Here is a 21,010-nt window from a genome sequence, read left to right on the forward strand (position 1 = left end):
AGACGCTAATATAATCATGTTATACCACAGATGCAAGCGTAGTGCCAAGGGTGATTAAAAAAAAAAAAGAGTCTCGGAAAAAATGATAGTTTCATGTCATTACGGATAAAGTTGTGGATAGAAGAAAATGTCACAATCCTTACGTAGGATATTTATATAGCAAAATACAATAATGTGTAATCATAGCCACACAGGAGCAATTTTCACGAGTTATCCGCACTTTTTCATGAATAAACTTACCCTTATGCATACCCTATAGCTGCAGAAAGTTCCACCTCCACTACATTTTTGAAAATAAAGTTATCGTTTGTTTGTTTTTTTAATTACGCGCAAAGCTACGCGAGGGCTATCTGCGCTAGCCGTCCCTAATTTAGCAGTGTAAAACTAGAGGGAAGGCAGCTAGTCATCACCACCCACTGCCAACTCTTTGGCTACTCTTTTACCAACGAATAGTGGATTGACCGTCACATTATAACACCCTCACGGCTGAAATGGCGGCCATGTTTTGGTGCGACCGGGATTCGAACCCGCGACCCTCGGATTACGAGTCGAACGCCTTAACACGCTTGGCCATGCCGGGCCCCCGCTACATGGGCATTAGGCAATGGCAGATTTAAAGTTTTCTGAGTCCTATATCCCATGTAATTTTACATGGAATAAAATTATCAACGGGTCCCATTAAAACCATGGGCTCTAGGGTTGAACCACTTGCATCAGGTTGAGCCCAGTGAACAATGAAAAAGTACATCGGACTTTGAACATGTTATCATGAACTGTGATCAACTCCCGTAAACTATAAACTGTGTCCTTCTCCTGCATTTGAATATATTTCCTCTTGATAATATTCGTACACAAGTAACGTTGACACGAACTAAACTATTAAATTGTTTTAATAAGGTAAAAAAGTATACAATTAAATCGGACAAATTGACCTGTACTTCCAAGTCTCTAACAGCTAAATAAAAATAGAGGGAACAAATGTATATCATTATTACTTTGAGTAACAGTTTCTCATTAAGTCTTGAATAATATATATGAATATATGAAAGTAAAGGAGTATCGTAGCTTTGGACAGACGACATTGTGCATAAAGTGTTGAAAATATATATCATACAAGCCTTCCTTAGCTGCGTATTACCTGAACAGAGGGTCGATATTTTTAAACAGAAAGGTCCAAAATTTCATTTTTCATGTAACAAATAGATGTCAAATGCATAAAGGTAATAATAGTGAAATGAAAGACATGCATTTTTCAAGCATTCTGTGAATATAAAATTTATACGAACAAATATTACAATATAACCATTTCCGGCAATAATATGAATTCTAACATGTTTTTCGTTTCTTTTGACTTGTGACAAAATTGTTATTGTTTAACATTACTGACGGAAATAATAATATGAACTCTAACACTTTTATGCGTAGTTTCTTTTTAAAAAATGTAAAACGTGTTTTTAAGAAACACTTTATGTAAAGTTTCTTAAAAAATATAAAACAATAACAGTTTTGTAACAACATGTTTTTAAAAAACGTTGTAGAGACTAGACTCTAAACTCTTCTCCAGCCCTCTATTTAATTAATATAATCAGTCACTCTCTCAGTTAGCCAAACTATTTAACTAACTTTGTAATTTAAAATCAAAGACAAAACTTAGAAACTTACACATAGTAATTTTACAATGTATTATTTTAAGTATGGAAAATGTATTTATTTTTCTCTACATAACATCTCTGATAGTATTTTTTTTTCTGTTTATTATATCGAAGTCATCGATTTATGTTCTATACCAGCTGGAGTACCTGTCCCCGGACGGAAGTTATGTAAATTCATGATTAATCAAAATTTATTTTAGGACATGAAAAATTGCTTCCCTTATATGTATTTGTAAGAAAAAACGCATAAACGCCCATAAAAATTACAAAACATGAAACTGCAGATTTGTATTTAACCCTACAAGAATTCACTGAACCTCCATACCAATTCTGGTGAATATTCATCTACACCCTGCGAAGTACTTACGTGGACAGATGACGGACAGCACTTTTATACTTATATAGATATATTATAATTTTACAGATCATTGTCAACAGATGGCAATACAATCTTATTTATGAAAATGTTCAAAGTGCAAACGTGTTTGTCCATTTAAATGTCAACTCAAGTTTCTTCATACCTTTATTTTTCATAAAAGCAAGTATATAGTGACTAAAACTATTGTACTTCTTTTTTTGAAAAATGTGTCAAAAGAACCAAATCAACAATGTTTCCAAAATTTGTACATTGCTATTTTTGTACACATAATGAAGATATATATATAAATATAAAAGGACAATGAAAATAATAAAGTTTGAGGAATAAACAATACACATTTTTAGTATGTAATTCGCAACGAGGTTAAAAACTGAGTTTAGTTTATAATCTACAAATTGCTTTATGAACTTCTCATTCACTGTTTGTTTTTATCGGGGCCATTAACCTTCTTCTGTCATTGTCAGAAGTGAGTAGGCTTTGCTGTGGTGACAAATTAGTTTAAGTTTGTTTGTTTTTTAATTTCGCGCAAAGCTACTCAAGGGCTATCCGCGCTAGCCGTCCCCAATTTAGCAGTGTAAGACTAGAGGGAAGGAAAAGTAGTCATCACCACCCACCGCCAACTCTTGGGCTACTCTTTTACCAATGAACAGTGGGATTGACCGTAACATTATAACAACCCCACAGTTGAAAGGGCGAGTATGTTTGGTGTGATAGGGATTCGAACCCGAAACACTCAGATTACGAGTCGAGCGCCTTAACCACCTGGCCATGCCGGGCCAGAGTTGTCCATGTTGACACCTTAGAACTAGAAGTTATATGTAGAACAATCTCTTGGACTGTATGTATACAGAAAATGAACTTTGAAAAACACATAGTGCAATAGGGAGAGCAAAACGACATCCTAAACTGTGAAAAATCCTGTAAGTTTGGTTAATTACTATTTATTTATATAAAATTATTTTATCTGAAATATGTATAATTATCAATATCGTGCTGTTCAAACTTTTTTGTTGCTTTTTTATATAAAACTGAATACTGTTTGTAGGGTTTATTCTAGAAACAACTAAATTTAAGCAATAAAGTTTTGCATGCAAAGACAGCTTTTGTGTTTCCACTCGTCTTTGTCTCTTTCTCTTTTTCATTGTGGAGTTTTAGCTGGGCCCCTTTTCAGTCATGTGATTCCTTCTCTGTGTTCTATTAATGTATTAATTTATCGTTCAATTTAGATTTATGGTCCTTTTTTCTATCCAGACCCCACCTCCAACAGTTTAGCGGTTAGTCTGAAAACTTATAACGATAGCGAACGTTGTTTTGATACCTGTGGTTAGTACAGCAAAGATAGCCTAACTAGCTGAATTGCAAACAAATAAACTGTCTTTTCTTTCCTTTTGATAATGAAGAATTTGGTTAGGCATTCTTTTTGGTCACGTGGACCACTGTCTTTTCTTTCGTAATGCAGTATTTCTATTTTATTTGTCTTTTTAAATGAGAATTTCATCTTAGACCTGGTCCGAGTTCACTAAAATAATTCTATTGATATTTATTTGTTTAAAGAAAAGTTCTTCCAGCCTACCTGAACGTTTAATCCGAACTATATTTATATTGCTTCCTAACTTCCTTTATTATGACGCATTTTTCTCGTTATCTGCATGATTGACATTTTTATGAAATATATTCTACTTTATTTTTGCAAGCCCACAATTTCTTTTATAAGACCAGATATATTTTTATGAATGATATTCTATTTTTGTCTTGTAAGACCACGTGGTTGGTATTTCTACGAGTTATATATTCCATAAACTGTGTGGTGCTTTTCTGAAATTGCAGTTCAACATTTTGACATAAAGTTTCCATGATCGACATTGTCAGTAAAATAATAAAATCAATGATTTATTAGTACCAGTGTGCTACTGACAATAATGATACCTTCCCTTATTTTATTGAGAGAGAGTGTCAATCACTGAATCTGTATCTTAGAATTATATATTTCGTCTTTCTTTTGCATGACAACACGTGTTTGATATTTTTAGTGAGGTATATCTAATCTTCTGTATGACCACGTGTTTGATATTTTTAGTGAAATATATTTAAGTTTTTGTATGATCATTCGGTTGTACTTTTTAGTGAGGTATATTTCATATTTTGAATGGCCACGTGCTTGTCATATTTTCACAGATATATGTTAGTTGTCTCTATTGTTATAAAGGTAACCGATACACATCCGTTTTTTTTCCTAAACGAAAAGAGAATCACCCTTTGAATAAAGTATTTTAGTGTTAGAGCTAAACCAAAAACATTATCTCTCCTCTAGAAGCCTGGTAGAGTCTAAACTAGACTGAGACAACAAACGCTTAAGAAATAATCGCCTTTCTTCTTGACTTGATTCAAACTGTTGTAATTAATATATGACTCAACAAGCTATCTGCATTGATCAGAACTAAGGATTAATAAAGCTAATTTCATATACTCTTCTTACATTCCTAGTCATGAAAATTATAATACATTTTCTTGTTTGTTTGTTTGTTTTGAATTTCGCGCAAAGCTACTCGAGGGCTATCTGCGCTAGCCGTCCCTAATTTAGCAGTGTAAGACTAGAGGGAAGGAGCTAGCCATCACCACCCACCGTCAACTCTTGGGCTACTCTTTTACCAACGAATAGTGGGATTGACCGTCACAGTATAACGCCCCCATAGCTGAAAAAGCGAGCATATTTGGTGCAACGGGGATTCGAACCCGCGACCCTCGGATTACGAGTCGAACGTCTTAACATGCTTGGCCATGCCGGGCCCAATACATTTTCTAATAACTAACCTGGGTACCTTACTTGTTAGCCATATTTTCTGTCATAATCCGTTATAATATTTTAAGCGTTTCGGCAAACCTAGGAGATTTAGGATAAATAAATTAATTCTACAGTTGTATATCCTCGCTGTTACCTATCTATAGTCCTATCTATCAATGGGTGATTGATAAACAACCTTTGATGCATGACATGGCTCACTTGTTTGGTTTTTAATGATACTTTCTCTTGAGATTTGTTTGTTTAAAAAAACAGTTACAGTGTACTCTGACTTCAATTCGAACTATATTTATGTTGCTTCCTTGTTTTTTTTATTATGATGTATTTTTAATCTTGTCCGCATAACTAATATTTTTGTGAAATACGAAAGTTATTTCACACAAGATACTTTAAAACGTAACAGCTACCCACAATATTTATTACAATAAATTACTAATACCTTCTAATTAAGAAGCTCACAAATTCATTCAGACTACCAACTATATCCAAACTCATTATATACTTTTGTCTTCCACACATTAATAAACAAAACTTAACTTTAAAAGCCAAATTAAACTATTTACTACCCTAAAATTTATTTCGCATTAGTTTTTAAACGTACATACGCATACAGAATTTTTTCCGTACTGAAGACCAATTTATCTTTGTTTATGAATTGCATATAGTTACATCTATGAAGACTGAGGCCTCCGATATTGTCAAAACTAAACGATGTTTACTGGTTAGAGACAATGAACATATGGGGATTTCAAAAAACAAAAAAATTGAGTGACCCCTGTACTTCCTTTACTTCAATATATTGAACAAACAGGATATAAACTGATCAATACTAATCTTGAATTAGTGATTAAAGAAACTTCACATCAAACAAGCTTCACTAACACATAGTAACGTATTGTCTTCTGTTAAATGGCACTTTTTTTAATATGTACTTTTCTTAATATTTTTGTTTGTTATTACTTCACTTTCTCTGTGATTTGGTTTTAATTAAATTATCGTTACGGCAACAATGTTACTTAAATATTATGTAATTCTTTTATTCTGCTTTAGATAATAAAGATAATATATGTAGAATTCCGAAATATTTATTCGAGTCCCCCTTCTGTTATAAATAAACAACACTGAACAGTTGATAATCTGGCACCACCTAGTGTTATTTCCAAAAACATAGTAGAATGCTTTGAGCAGTGTTTCTTGGGTACATACGCCAGTGTTTCACAGATTATTTACCGAGAAAATTATTTTGCACGTTGCTACTCACTTTATATTTGAAAAAGTGGATATAAGAGAGAAAAGTGAAATATTTTCGAAGCCATTATTGTGATATAATAATACTTCAATTTTGATTTATGGAAATAATTTCTTTTCATAATATATAAGTTTTGTTTATTTTCGATATTCGCTTAAAGCTACCCAAGGGCTATTTGCTTCAGCTGTCCCTAATTTTGATTTGATAAATTAGAGAGACAGAAGATAACTAGTCAACAGAACCAATCACCATCTCGTAGACTATTCCTAATAGGCTGAATAGTAAGATTTGACCATTACTCTTATAACGCATCCACGACTTCAAAAACTCTGTAAGATGTTTTTTGAAAGCTTTGATCGGTGATAAAATTTACTTGAAGTTGGACTTGTCAATCAGATTCACTATTGCTCAGGTTCGTTTGTTTTGTGTTTTTTTCTAATTAATTAACTTACGGTTCGATATTTGTCTATCACCAGACGGACAGATAGATGCAGAGGCTATGTGTATATATATGTGTTGTTTTGAAGAATACTTACCGACGACGATAACTGTGAGCCGATTAATACTTAGAGACTAAATTAACTGATACTTCCAATGAACTTGATTGAACGTTTAATTCGTTGTAACCGGGGTTCGGATGGCTAGACTGTTGCATCATGTATAAAGAGTTGATAACGTCCACTGAAGGAAGGAAATGATACTTATAACATTCTGTTTCATTCTTAACAAAGAATGGCGTTTTGAATTAGTAGTTATGTAATCTTATTGTGTATATATGTGTGTGAGTGTGTGCTTATTTCAAAATCCTGCTTGCGGATTGTACTGAACCCAGACAGACATTTCCTCTAGCGCAGATATAGATAATTGCAGGATATAGGGATCATAATAACAGAAGCAAGTTGTTTCTCGTTAAGTATTTGTCTTACTTCTAATGATACTCTCACGAAATATAAAAAAAGCGGTACTAGAAACTACTTCAACGTGTGATTTCCCTGAGCGTGAACGATGATCAGAGTTTAATTTAAACGTTTTATGACATTTCTAATAATCCTTGTTTATCGATTTTTTAAATAGAAAATGGTAAGAAGTTTGACTACAAATGTTTAACTTTCTCTTGTTATTCAAGAAGATATTTCTGTAACACCTTTTACAAACAAACAAAAACTAACACTTAAATTGAATCGCATTGTAAAAGTATAAAAACTAATTCAAATGAAAATTATTTAACCGGAACAATGGTCACATAAAAATTACAGATCACAGATTTTGTGTTGTCGGAGCAGATGTCGTAAGGTTAATTCGGCTTCATTGGATTTTAATTTATAAAAATGTTATATGTGGTATCACAGTTTTATGAGGTTAGATATGGTTTGTGTTGACTAGATATTAAACTTATAACAGTTTTATTTTAATATCATTACATGTTAAGGTCAGTTATATTTCGTAGTTGTTGTACTCTAAACTTATAACAGTTCTTTCTGTGCAAGTTAAACAACAAATGTTATCAAATTATTATTCTGGTATTACTTAGTAATTACATATTATATAGAATACTGACAACGTTACAATAAACTTCGTCTGGTATCATTTAGTAACTACATATTATATACAATACCGACAACGTTACAGTGAACCTTTACTCTTCTTAAATGTGTCTGTTAGAGTTGATTATCCGTCGTAACATTGTCGTCTGAGAAGTCCGGGTAGAACGTTCCTATCTCTTTTTTTTATTTTTTATTCTTTGTGTTCCCAGATGTAATGCTATAAATAGCTTGAGTCAATAATATACCCTGCTGAAAGAAAGGTCATTAGTCTTTTTAAAAACTGCAACTGAAAGCATGATATTTTACTTTACCGGAAAAAATTTGGAATAGCAGTTGGCTCGCAAAATATGCACCAATGAATAAATGTGATAATTCTCTGAGTGATTATAGAAATTATAGTCAAAATAAAAAAACAAAGAATTACACCTGACGTACATGGGAAAACTATTTTAATTTGATTATATCTTCACTTTTTATTCTCTTAGATTGAAAATATAGTCTAGATTAACATCACAATGAGGTACAGTTTAGATTGAAGTTATAGTCTAGACTCTAGAAGACCTGGCATGGCCTTGCGCGTTAAGGCGTGAGCTTCGTAATCTGTGGGTCGCGGTTTCGCGCCCGAGTTGCGCTAAACATGCTCGCCCTCCCAGCCATGGGGGCGTTATAATGTGACGGTCAATCCCACTTTTCGTTGGTAAAAGAGTAGCCCAAGAGTTGGTGGTGATGACTAGCTGCTTTCCCTCTAGTCTTACACTGCTAAATTAGGGACGGCTAGCACAGATAGCCCTCGAGTAGCTTTGTGCGAAATTCCAAAACGTACATACATACTAGACTCTAGAATGTAGATTACCATGGCAACGGGGCATATTATAGGTTACCTTGACAACAGGCACATTATTTTTACTGATAGTCTTCTGAAAGATATATGCTTATAAACACAAAATGAAACATGAATGATGGTAAGAAAGATAATTAAGTTAACACTAAATGTTGGAAGTTTTTTAATTGACGTGATTAGTGCTATGAGGTATTACAAGTAAATAGTTTTTGAACTGTATATTTCGAACAGAAGCTTTTAGATGAAACATTGTGCCTTTATTGGCGAAATTTTTTCAGTAACATTATTTGTTGCGATATTCATATATGTTTAACTCTTATTATACATGTGTTTTCTTGTAAACACGCAATATTAATTTCTTGGCGAATAATTACCAAATTGAAAACAAAATGTTACTCATGATTTTTATACTTACTACAAAAGGTAGCTTGTATACTAAACCATCTTCCCCATTTTTGAACTAAGTTAGGCTATTGTAACCAAAATCAAGCTATTCGTTCTGTTAACCTTCATCTCCATTCACTGAAAAAATGCATCCAATAAACAGGTAGCCACCATTTAGAGTACATTATACAAGCCTCAAGAATACTCAGATGTTTTCTTCAAGATTTTGATTGCAACTTTCATCTCGTGTTGCATAAAAACTCATTTATCTGTAAGGTTTTAATTAATTTCCAAGAGACACCATTTCTACCTTCCTAGTAATAAACGGAACTCTTGGTTATGTTCAGTAACTTGGTGTTAACGGCTAAAGATGAATTTTAGTAAATGTCGTTATTTCAGGTTAATCCAAGAAATTTGTTGATGATATGTTTGTTCCTCAGTATTTTACAAATCTGTTTACGAGGTGTTTCGATGTTTAACTCCATTAGGACGTCCACTTGATGGTGGTATGATGTTTCTAAACATATCTCATTTTGATGGCCCCCTGGTTTGTCATAGGTGAAGTTACGGATATGAACGCTAAAATTTATAGTTCGACGAACAAAGTACAGATAGCCCATTGTTTAGCTTTGTGCTAAAAACAACATTTTAATTAACTGAACAATTTCTCTTGTAAGGGCCGTCTCGGCAGGACTTCGTCGCTTCTCGATTTCACTTTAATCAGCTCTGCATTTTTAATATACCATATGATCAGAAGCTTTTATTTCTAATCTCAACTTGCCCATTTTCAATTAAGTTCTTTATCTGTAGCTACACTAACTTAGGATCCCAGGTACTGGTCTAATAGTCCATCAAGTAAAGTTAAATCTGTTTAATAAAAGTTAATATAGTGGGCCATAAAAAACTATACTGTCCCTTTTTAGTTCTTAACATATGACATTTATTCGCAATTTCAGCTTCACCATTCTAGTTTGTGCCCGCACGAACACAGTTTTCTTATTATGCTAACGTATATTTAATATTTTCTTTTAAGCTGTGTTTTAAATAAAGGTTTTATTGTTTATTTTTTTATCTGTAAAACAGTATATCTGACTTTATTATTGTGGAACATTAACCATTAAAGAAAACTTCTTCTTAAACACATGGATTACATAATTCAGAATTTTGTTGCTGTACAAAGAGTTACAACCCCTCACACTTACCGCTGAGCCACCGCGGGGAGGGGACAAGGTAGAAGTGTAGACCTTGTTTTATTCATTATAAAATTTCGCTGACGTGTGATATACGCTGAGTATTGCTAATTTTTGTTATAATTATGATATTCAATGCAATGCGAAGTTTCATGTTGAAAAGACAAGAAGTCGGATGTTGAATACAGACAAATTTAGTGTAAATACGACAAAAATCTGATGGACTTAGCATAAAGACTGAAAAGTCGTCTCGAAAACAAAAAGCATATTACACTTATCTCACAAATAGGGAGGAAATAATTTTGCGCAATACTAGAAATTAAATTTTTAAACAGTATTCGCAGCATAATGTTTAAATCATATATTACATCTGTATTATTCACTGACGAAGTCCAACATGTGCATGAATTGAGATCCTGTTAGGTCTAAAGGATTAACATCTGTGTTGTCACGTGGTTTCTGCGCTTCGCTGCACGAACAACTGACATGCCCCAATGTCACACATCACGTTGGCTCCAATTGGCTAGCTGAACAGCGTTACTTTGTGTTATGTAGCGTAATTAACAAATTTCCTTTATAACGGAGACGATTTTTGGAAGTTTTTGTCATTATAATTTCAATATTTTATTTCTGTTTAAAAAACAAACAAACCTCATTTCACGTAACGGTGATATTATATTCAAATCTCATGTGAGTCTTGCAGTTCCCATCTGTTCCGTTTATTTCGGTACATTCCGCCTGCGTGTGAAGTGGAACTAACAAACGGAAACTAGTTCACTCACTGTACGACGCAAGGGTTCGAACCAGTTCTGAAGGCACTTTTCTATAGCGTATTATGTTTTGTTAAAAACAAAAACTTTGCTGATCGATACAAAGTATATTAAACTATCTGTTAGTGTTGTAAATTGTATACTTATGTAAATAGACAGTTAGACAATGCAATATAATGTAATGGGTAAACACCACTATTCGATCATACAGAAGCAGGCGATGGGACTGTTCACTAGCTAATTTAGGTCTAATTTATCAGTTCAAAATTAGATGCGACTTCGAGCATTTCTTGCGTATTTTTGAGTGACAATTCTAAATAAATAATTTATCTACTGTGTAAATGGTTATTTCGGAATAGGAACATTTGCTAACTTTTTTCTTCTCAGTTTATCAGAAGCACATATAACAACACACTAGAGGTGATCCTAAGCAGATACAGTATGTATTATTAGATATCTTTTTTTTCTTTCAATTTTACTAAGAAATTCTCATTAATTGCACGAGAAACAAGTAATTCAACTGTCAGATCCTGTAAGAGGATCATTGTGAGAAAAGTTCCTTTCGTCAACACGCTTCCTACACAGTTTTGTAAAGGCCAGGCTACAAGTAACAAGTTAGCTCTCATTCTGAATAATCGGAGTGGGCTGTTTTGACTTCAATCACATGGTCAAACAGAAGTAGGGTTACTGTGATTGCTTCGATTGTAGCGTCTACAACGACTTTCAGAAATTATTTCTGTTGATTTAATGTTGTTGTTTTTAAATCAAAACCAACTTTCTCTATATTTGTGTATATCAAATGACCCATTAACATAGCCTGTAGGTACCACCACTGTAGTGAAGGAAGAGTTATCAATCTAGTCAGACACAGACAGATTAATATTTCATTTGTTTGCCTTTCTGTCTTTCTGTACATTTCTTTCCAAACACATCGATGGACAAAAAAAATACGTTGATTATAGGAGGTTTTGGTTTTATTGAAAAGAAAAATTATTTTTATTGCTCCAATGATTAGCAATTTGAAAATATTATTTTGCTGAGTGCTTCTTTAAAAACAAAAGTTTAAGATGAACAAGCTTTCAGTTGAGTTTTCCACATAAAACAGCAAATTGAACTTTGTAATAGTTTTAATTGTTGTTGCTAAGCCACCATATAATAAGCACGTCATATTTATTTGAATGTTAAGTTTTAAGAGAAGAATCTCAAATAACAAGCGAAGTACCAGAATTCAACTTGTATTTTTACACAAAATACTTGCTGGAGATTATGATTTTGTGGATAAAATAGGACTGTGTTGTTTTATGTTTTATCGTTAGACAGATAATTTTGGATTATCTGGTAAAAGTAATGCCAAGTAAGATCACGTAATAATAACGAATTTATTTATTTCTTCAATGGCGATTTATACAGCCTATATTCATTGGTAGGTCTAACTTGGAAAACAAACAACACTTGATCAGAAATTCTTAAACTATATTTAACTCACTCACTTATAAATTTATTTGCAGTATTTCTTCGCTAATTGTTCGACAATAAACGTGCTAACAAATTCACTTACTAGCTTACCAACTGAATTACAGAGGAACGGACTTTTACTATGGAATTCACTAGCTGGCATTGGACTGAATCACTCATTAACATAACACTTCATCCATTAATTCATTCAATTTTGCATATTTAATTTGTTGCACGTTTTCTTTCACTACACCAAGTGAAGCAACTAGATGTTACGTTGTCAAGACACCTAAATTTGAAATATTAAAACAATAATATGTGATAGTTTTCAATGCTTACATACCTTTGAGGTCTCCCTTTTCATTATCTACAGCAGCAAAATACTTTCCCTTTTTTACTTCTAATGAAAACAAACAATTTCAGTCATCCAGAAGTCGTCAGACATTAATGATGGACGTAATTACAAATTTTAATACTGGTCGCAATATGCAAGCAGATTATCTCTACAATAACTGTTTAAGCACACTAAAGTATCCTTTAGCTATTAATTCATTTTCTATCACATCAGGTGCTTACTATATTTTTTACTATAAATTATAACCTTTTTTTTTACATGGATTTTTTTGCGCTGGTTATAAATTGAAATCATCACAGTGCATACAAATGTGTTTATCAGCCTTGCTGGTGATCTCTTATTCTGATATATAAGTACTTCATGAGCTCTTTTGGACAGTTATTCCAAAGAATTTGGAGTGATTTTGTCCAATGTTTTTATGATGTATTGCTGAGAACAGACAAATGAGATAGTAAAGAATTAAGCATATATGTATATATTGCTGAACTTTCAGACTATTACAGAAAATATGTTTCTGATGTTTTTCTCCAGATCTGATAAAAACAAAATATACGAACAGTAAAATTAAATAAAAAGATATTTTAACAAGAATTATCAAGTTAAAATATGTGTACAAATTACATTTGTAGTTTAACTATGCATAGCCCCCTTCTCTCTATATACACACAAACAAAAAGTGTAACTTAGATATGGACCTTATTGTATTCTAAGCTCACCACAGCAGTGGGCAAGTACTAAACATTCAGGCTAACAACTACCTAAAGTATATTCATATATTATAGCTTGTTACAGAATTATGCAAAATATAAATTCTTGTTTTATATATTTATCTCGTTTCAATTTGTAGAAAATACTTCATTAATAAAGAACAAAAATATTGTACATTTTAGCCTTAAAGAAGTTACTTTCTAATTCACTAATATATTATATATCATGTTCTCAACTCCCCATTCACATGAATCATCACTCAGCTCAGGCATTGTACTACTACTCAGATTTAACAGTATCTCTAGTATCACGTCTTTCAGCTTGTTGTTCATTTGTACAGACTGTATTTCAAATATATCATGTTAACATCTCATTTGTGTGCTTAAGTGTAGAAAAATTCAAGTTCATAAAGGCCCAAATTGATAGGAAAAATCATTGATATATAGACATTGTAAAATATATAAATTCATCTTATTTAGCTATAACTACACCTATCCTGCAGATGATGGTTAATTATCATTTTTACCTATTAGATAATACATTCTTCTCTGATAGTCTATACATTTAACATTTCACTCCATGAGACACCTTAGAATTTTGTTCACCCATTGATGGGTCATATTCAGAAACTTATTCTTATATATCTACTGCTAATATATCTGAGCAGTACAGTATTCCATTTTAATATATTTCTACAGAGGAATTTATGTGTCTCATATAAAAAACTGTTTATAATTTTAATTCTTCTATTTAAGCCAATAATGTATTAGTATTTACTTTATAATTTTATAAATGCCATTCATATTTACCTAAAGAATGTGCTTAAATTCTTCTACAAACTTTTGGATAGTGCTTTTTAATTTGAAATTGAATAATACTAAATTCTTCAAAATGAGTTGAAAAGGTTCTTTGTTTGACTGATTGAACTGTTTGCTTTTATAACCATAATTTCTTTTGCTACAGCCATATGATGCAACTTTTGATAAGTTAATTTCTTGAGTTTTTAAGTGATCCTGCCTTCATTGTATTTTTAGAGATTAGTAGCATAAAAACGAGTGATCTGAAGTATTTTCTATGTAGTTTGGGTGAAATTATTTATCAACAAGTACTGCTGGTGCCTATAGTAAGTGTTTTCAAAAAAACCTTCAGTTAAATTGAGCTGAGTCAACAATTTTCTACACCAACAACACGAGTGTATGACCAAAAATTAGAAGAAAAGATTATATGTCTTAACAGTTCTGTATTCAATGTATATATATTCAATTTAAGTCAACAGATTCCAAACAATATATTAATATTAAAATTAAATACCCCTATACTGTAACATGAAACTGACTTGAACAAATACACACTCTGATCTTTGGTCGTTCTTTTGGTCAAGTGACCTTGGAGGATTAGGTACACCTTGGACCTCTACCACTCTCCTTGACTGTTGGTTTAGTTCTTGATTGTCGTGGATAAAGCCCACATTAGTTCTCCGGTATAATTCGGGCCGGTAACTTAGAAAACCCGTTATTATATCGTGCAGCCACTGCACACACACACTTCTGTCTGTAGTGGACGACCTGGATACCAGTTAGGTATGATCGAGACCTCTTTCTCTCTCCTTGAATATTGTTATTTTAAATTCTATAGAATAAAACATGAGAAATGTTTTACAAATAATTAAATTTTTCATAATTCCTATTATCTTATTCATGATTATGACCATGAATTTCATCTGATTGTATTTGCTGCTAGTTACCATTTTTCGGTTTGATCGCATTTATAGTTCACAAAATATTTTGTTAGTAAACGTCACTTATCAGTAGACTACACTACCAGAAGCATGCTTATACATAAATATCCTTTAAATACAGTTATAATACTTTTATTTCGAAACAGAGTAACAACACGATTCAACAACACCATTCTAGTTATGATTGGTTCATTTCATTGCACAGCCTCTTAGTCTATCGCATAATCCAGTGCTCGGATTCGTTGTAATTGTACAGTAAAGGATTACTGAAACCGACCGTAAAGTTTTACAGTACACATGTTGATCCGAAACAAGGAGTTAACGAATCTAGTAAAAATACCCTGTCATTATGACAGAACTAAGTTATGTTTCTTTTATTATTCTTTGTTGCAACTCAAGTAAAGTTATTTTTGCTCTATTTATTCTTATTCTTCGTTTTCTGATTATTATTTTTCAGTCGGTAGCAGTAGATCTTCTGAATACATTGGTATAACCCAGCCCTTCTCAACAGTAAGATCAGAACCAAGGTGCATGAGAACAATGATGGGGTGAAAGAACATTATCAATTATACAACAAATTCAAGAATAAAAAGACATTGTTGTTATTATTTATTATAGTTGTAATTTGATAGATACATTTATTTTTATTCATTTTATGTTGTATTTCATTCTAGTTGCAGTTTGATAGAAACATTTATTTTTATTTATGTTGTATTTATTCTAGTTGTAGTTTGATAGATACATTTATTTTTATTCATTTAATGCTGTATTTATTCTAGTTGTAATTTGACAAATATTTAAGTTGTAATCAAGAATTTTACATTTTGATTTAGTACTTTTTTGTCTTTTTTTTTAACTGTGGTGAATGAGATGTTGTGAAAAACTTACAAGGATGAATGACACTGGAAAAAGTTAAAAAGCACTGATATAACCCATAAGTAACATCTCATTACTTATATATTACCTGAAAAAATACTTTAATAAAATAAGTCTTTTGGACCATGTAACATAAACACAATAGGCCGGTAGTGTAGATTCTGGAGAGACAGAAAAGATTTGTTTGTTCGCCTTATTGCAAAGATTCTCAATGGGCTTTTAGCGTTTTGTTTGCCGCAAAGATTGAATCTCGAATTCTACAATGTTGTAAGCTTATCACTGAGATAAACGGAAATGGAAACGACATTTTTGAGTTCCTTATTTGATGTATTGGCTAAGAGGTCGTGTCGCTTTAATGTGTTTGCAAATGAACACAGTTTTGTTTTATTTTTCTTTCCTACTTTCTTAAAACGTGGATTTACGATTGTGGTTGTCGTGAACTTTGTCGCTGCTATATATATATGACTTTGAAATTTCTGATGTAATATCAACGCTTCACATGATCGCTTTCCTCTAACCATAAACTAATGAAGTCAACCAAATTCGAGAATTCGAGTTAAAATGAAAGCCTTGTACTACACCCTTGTGCTACACCCTTGTGCAAATTAATTGAAACAAGACGGAAAATTACGATTTTTTTCAATTTTTTGCGTTTTATTTCTGAGAATTCAAAACTTAATCACAAATTAATACATGATATGACCGTTTTTTTTTTTCAGAAGATCATTAACCCGCTATAGCATCGAGTCCACGAGTTGACTGCAATCTTAACTAATTTTTGGATCGCGGCGCCACACCTCAGTTATGGCCTCAATTAGTTTATCTTTCGTAGTACAGTCTTTTCCCCGAAGTCTTTCTTTACAAATCGCCCAAATATTTTCAATAGGATTTAAGTCCGGAGAGTTTCCAAGCCAGTCCAGCATCTTTATTCGTGTTGTAGTCATAAAATTTTTCACAAGTTTCGATGTGTGGCACGGAGCCAGATCTTGCTGAAAAATGCCAGATCCATCTGGAAATCTCTTTTTCAATTCTGGAACGACTCTTCTCTGCAAAACTTCGATGTACTGTGATCCTCGCATCATATCTTCTACGATATGTAAGACTTCGACGCCATAGTAGCTGAAAAAGCCCCAAAACATCTTCTTCGATGGATGTTTTACGAACTGATTGATATGAGATTCTCGAAGTTTCTCTTCTGGAGATCTGCGAACATGCAGACCTCTTTGACCCTGTACGAAGAAATGAGTCTCGTCACTGAATAACACATTGTTCTTGCGTCCAGTTCTTGTATTTCAGACCCCATTGATACCGTTTTTTCTTCATTGACTTGGTAAGAAGTTGTATTTTGACTGGTCTCCTTGCCCTTCTAACGCAATTTCGAATGCCGTAATATTCCTCAAAATTTTGTCATCTATTCCAAAAATAGACCGACCGTACTGAAAAACACAACTAATGACGCTGTCTGTGTAAAAAAATGACTATTAAAAAAATCAGCGGGTCCAGCGAGCCTGCACCGGCCGCCATGCTGAAAATATTGTAAAATGACCAGTTGTTTCAATTAATTTGCACAAGGGTGTACACAGAAACTCTGACTGGAATCGTATGAAACTCCTAAACATACCTTGGACCGTCCTAAAGAATTGACTGGAAAGTACAGTGTAGTTTTGTAGAAGAATAAACTTAAGAACCAATTGAAAAATCTTGACTATGTTGTTTGTTTTTCGTTTTTGAAAGTATTGTATTTCTATTTTGTATTTTTGGCAAAGCTACTAAGGTTATCTTCTGCTGTCTTTACGTTTGAACTTCTGACCACAGAGAAGGCAGACAATCAGCAGCACTCTACCTTTCACTATAAACGCTAAGGGATTAACTGTCACTCTCATAACGCAACTGCAGATAAAAATTGGGGTAATATATTGAGTTTTCGAGTGTAAGAATCAACAACGTGTGAATATAAACACTATTGTATCGTCAGTATTATTGTGTAGGCTTAAATTTTTTATAAGCTCTCCTCACGCCTATAAATGTGCCAAGGGACAGTATATTTTACTGTGATTAACACTTATTAATCGAGGATTTCAGATATTTGACCAGGAACTTACATAACCGTTTAACTTCAGCGGATTCATATATCGGACATTTATATTTTTACGAAGACATTATATAACTTCAGTTACGAAAAACTCGACGTATGATAAGCGGAAAACAAACAATCCAGATCGAGCTCCCTGTTAAGTGAATTGTACCTACATCAACTCAAAACTAGCTCGCTCATCGTGAACCCTCAATAAGACATCAAGGACTAGACCAGATATTGTTTGTTAGTTTATAAAACTTTAGTACGTATTTCATTATGTGTAGTAATTGTTATTGTAAATTGTATTATTGTTCGTATGTTAAAATATATTTATATTAAAAAGTAAACTGTGTGTAGCAGTCTTGTTAGCAAATATTATAAATTGGATAGATATCGGCATTTATTTAATTTCTAAATTTAAATTAAAATTTAACTCAGTTTTAAGCTGTTTGAAATTGTGATATGTAACAGTTAAAATTGATTATTTATCGAACTATTTGCTACTTGGAAACTTGCTAGTAACTACGTAGTAATCGTAGAGATTTGACGTTGGTGTATTATTGTTGACATTTACACCAGCCTTGTGGTATTAATAAATTTACCATTGGGCGTATACCTTCTTCCATGGAAATATGTATGTTTGAGTTATATTTATGCATTTTAACCCCGAATTTTCAGCTCTCCTAAAGCTCAAATCTAAAGCCAACATGTGTCTTCTGAAAATCTTACACACAAACGTTATTCGAGAAAAATGGGTTAATGTGAAAATGAAAAGTCTATTCAGAGCTGTTCCCAAGTTACCAGAAACACTTCTGAACCTCTGGACAGTTTTAGCTAGCTATAGTTAATAAACTATCAAATCTCGAGCACACGGACACAGATGTATCAGATTTTGTTATTAAGAAATAATACTATTAACACCAAGTGTTATTAACTAGTACTAGATGGCATAATACATGAAGAACAGCCCAGGTGATATAGAGTTAAAGTAACCCTTGTTATTAAAGTAGGTTTCTTGCCTTCTCTATTAGCTAAAACTAGATGGTGTACTACTTGAAGAACAGTCCACGTGATATAGAGCTAAAGCAACCTTCATTATTAAAGTAGAGCTTTTGCCCTGCTTTCAGCAAAGCTCCAATAGAGAACTAAACGTACGAATATGGAAGTTGTTTTCACAGCTTCCAACAGTCTCTCATCACGAAGCTATAAACGAAACGTGAAAGCTTGGCAATCGTTTTAATACACTAAAAATAGTCTTTAAGGATGTACAAGAAAGATAATGATTTGTTTCCTACATTTGTGAAAAGTGCTTTGTTTATATGAGAATATTAATATTTTATCATTTTGTGAATAATCTTTGTAGATTTCATTCGTATGTTTATTATGTGGTACTTTCTGTATTAAAACTCTTTAGAGACTACAATGTTCTGAAAACGTGCATCAGTAATTTAGGTTCTCCAGAGAACAATGTTTTAAATGCATGCCCCCGAAGAAGGTCCACCTTTCGAAAGCGTTCGGGTTATACGGTGTTTTGTTTATTTCTATCAAAACTTCTTGAACATACGTGTTTTTCTAGAATCATAAATTTAATACACATGTATTAGTAACATAGACTCTGTAATCAACAATATTTTTAATACATGTGTATTAGTAACTTAAATCTGGAGACCATAAGTGTTTTAAATACACGCGTATTGGTAAGTTAGACTCTGAAGACTACCATTTTTTTGATATGCGAGTATTGGTAACTTAAAACTGAAGACTACATTGTTTAGGAAACGTGCACCAGTAACGTAAGCTTTACAGAGTGCAATGTTCTATTAAATACTAAGAAAGTAACTTGTAGCACTATGCTGTTGGTTCTCTTGTAGGGTTACTTACGAAGATAAAATTTACTTTGGCAACATCATTGACCATTACTGATCTACCAAAATTGTTACTTATGTTTGTTTAGCTTAGAATAAGACTGAATTTCTTAAACCACCACTAGTCTACGTCAGAGTACTACCCAGACTCTCGAATATAGTGACTATATCCTGCTGAACCTGTGTTGTCAAATAAATCCAGTTATGGAAAGGAATAAAACACCACAGTCAATTTATCTTTCTTCATTCTTTCCTTTGACAAACTAAAACAAAAGAAACATACAGCGATTTGTTTATTTGACAGTGATTTTGAAAGTATTTTATATATTCTTAACACACAGTAAATAACACAGTGACGACAGTAAATAGATGTTAGCTGCTTTAAAACAGCGTCACCTGTATTTACAACCTTATATAAGATACAATAATCTGAACACGATTTTATAAAGAATTTGTTTGTTTTTGAATTTCGCGCAACGCTAAACGAGGGCTGTCTGCGATAGCAATCCCTCATTTAGCAATGAAAAACTGGAGAGAAGGTAACTAAATATCACCACCTGGCTGTGCTTGGCCTTTATAAAGATCTAGACTGGTCATCTGAACAAGACAATATAAACAATGCCACATAGTTAATATTCAGTGAAAATTTAAGTCAACCTACCTTATGTAATGGGTAAGCCACATCTCAACGCTCTTTTAACGACAAAATTAAATCACGTGATAAGTCGCATATGCAAGATAAAATATTAGGATTAAGTAGTAAAGGAAATATATTTAAGATAAGGGAATTTTTTACGAACCTCAAGTAATCCAATCTGATAAAACGACCTTGGCATGGTTTAAACTACCTATAATTGCATACTTCCTGTCATATTTTACCCACCTTGTAAGTTAGATAAGTAGTGATTATTTAAAGTTATATTTTAGTTAAGGCTGCTTAGTTTCAGAGACTATGATTAAGACTGCTATTTACACTTCTTTCCTCTTCCCGAAACGAAAAACATGTTATTTTGTTTACTCTTTACTACCATTTTTTCGGTGCATTTAGGAGTTACGTACGTCGTTAGGTTACAGATAAACAAATAGGCTTTTCACGTTAAAGAATCTTCTTCACATCTTCCTTCTAG

General features: G+C 32.7%; 1 long non-coding RNA gene and 1 pseudogene across 2 annotated transcripts in view; both read left to right on the forward strand.

Annotated features, from left to right (window-relative positions):
* The window catches only part of LOC143239990 (SLIT-ROBO Rho GTPase-activating protein 1-like), a 124,759-nt pseudogene that overhangs the window by 33,288 nt on the left and 70,461 nt on the right, over window positions 1–21,010 (forward strand). The window lies entirely within an intron of this gene.
* Window positions 14,469–19,634, forward strand: LOC143239993 (uncharacterized). The gene is made up of 3 exons (XR_013021495.1): window positions 14,469–14,907; window positions 15,523–15,613; window positions 16,661–19,634. It is a non-coding gene; the product is annotated as an uncharacterized LOC143239993 (long non-coding RNA).

The sequence above is a fragment of the Tachypleus tridentatus genome, chromosome 13, assembly GCF_004210375.1.
Source record: "Tachypleus tridentatus isolate NWPU-2018 chromosome 13, ASM421037v1, whole genome shotgun sequence".
NCBI classification, from domain to species: domain Eukaryota; kingdom Metazoa; phylum Arthropoda; class Merostomata; order Xiphosura; family Limulidae; genus Tachypleus; species Tachypleus tridentatus.